Consider the following 1551-nt stretch of genomic DNA (forward strand, 5'->3'; position numbering starts at 1 on the left):
AGCTGCATCCAGCCCCTTCCTGGCGGCCAGGGGCCGGGGCTAGCTGCTCCTCTTCGGGATGGAGCTTCTCATTTTCTGCCATCAGTGACCTTTTTTAGCAATAGTTTCTTGTAAAACTCTGTAGTGTAGAGTTGGCACTTGCACCGCTCTGGGCAGAAGAGCAGCATCACCATCATCCATGCAGTGGGGACCAGCCCCTCGCCACCCCCAGCCCTTGCGTCCCCTCCAGCCCCATGCTGGAGAGAGGGGGTGAAGGGCAGGTACACACACCCACACTGTGCCAAGCATCCTGCTCCCACCAGCAACCCTGGAACGGCCTCCTCAAAAATCATGGTGCTCTGTCCAGAGAAGAGAGGACAATTCCCAGCGCCTCGGAGCAACGCAGCTCCTCCGTTCCCGCGTTAGCCAGGTGGCTCTGCCCGGGCAGTGCCTCACATCGGCCTTTGTGCCCATTGCCAGGGCCTTTGTCTGCGGCGCGGAGGCAAAATTGCATCTTGGGAATTAAACATGAGACATCATTAAAGCACAAAGTTCTGTGGAAAGAAAAATCGGTATGAGTAGGATGCTGAGGAAGGGAAATAATTATCCCACAGGAAAGTGTGGGCCCAGCAAAGGTGGTGTTTGTCATGAACTGCCACCAGATTTCAATCCATCCCATAAATTATTCACTTCAAGCGTTTCCAGGCGGAGAGAAACCTTTCCAGACAGCCCGACATGGGAGGAACATCATTGTCCTGCGGTGCAACTGCCTGGGTCGGTTTTATCCCAGGGCTTGCAGTGTCCCCTTGGGGACAGCACCCTCTGCCCAGTGGTCTCATTTCTAACGATTCATGTCCCTCTCCTTGTCACCGTGTCGCCTGTCCATGCTCCATGTTTAATGCAGGGTCCCAGGGAACATCCCTGAATGGCCTCACGCCCGCAGCCCTGGCACCCAGGAACCCTTCCCTGGGGTTAACCCCTGCTTGGGGTGACATGGGGCTCCCCCTCACGGGCATCACCTCTCCCCACGTCCCTGGGGTGAACGGCCGTGAGCAGGACCTGCGGGGTCGAGTGAAGGGCAGGAGGAGCAGATGCCATCGCGGCTGTCACGGAGGGGCTGACCCTGGGGACAGGGAGAGCCAGGCTGCAGGAGGAAGGGGAGGATGGGGAGGAAGGCTGGTCTGCGAGGGGCATTCAGAGGGGCAGGCAGAAGTCCCTGCCGCATCTCTCAGCGCTGGCCCCACGAGTCTGGATTAGAAAACAAACCCATCAGAGGGGAGCAATCATCCTCATCAATTTTTGTCACTGTAAATGAGACGGAAGGGGGTTTTCAGAGACGAAAGGCTGAGCCCAGCTGGGGGTGACATCTGCTGAGCACCTGCTTCGTGTGAGCACCAGAACCACTCCTGGGCAGGAGGCTGCGCGAGAGGCGACGGGAAGGGGCTGTCGTGCTGGCTGTCCCTCGAGGACCTGTGGGACGGCAGGAAAGCCTCTCGATCCACATAGACAGAATTGAGGTGAACAATCTGCGTCGAGGAAGGACTGCCAGTAAAGCTCCCCCACCAAGAGCTC

This window comes from Buceros rhinoceros, unplaced genomic scaffold (genome assembly GCF_000710305.1).
Source record: "Buceros rhinoceros silvestris isolate BGI_N320 unplaced genomic scaffold, ASM71030v1 scaffold25969, whole genome shotgun sequence".
Lineage (NCBI taxonomy): Eukaryota > Metazoa > Chordata > Aves > Bucerotiformes > Bucerotidae > Buceros > Buceros rhinoceros.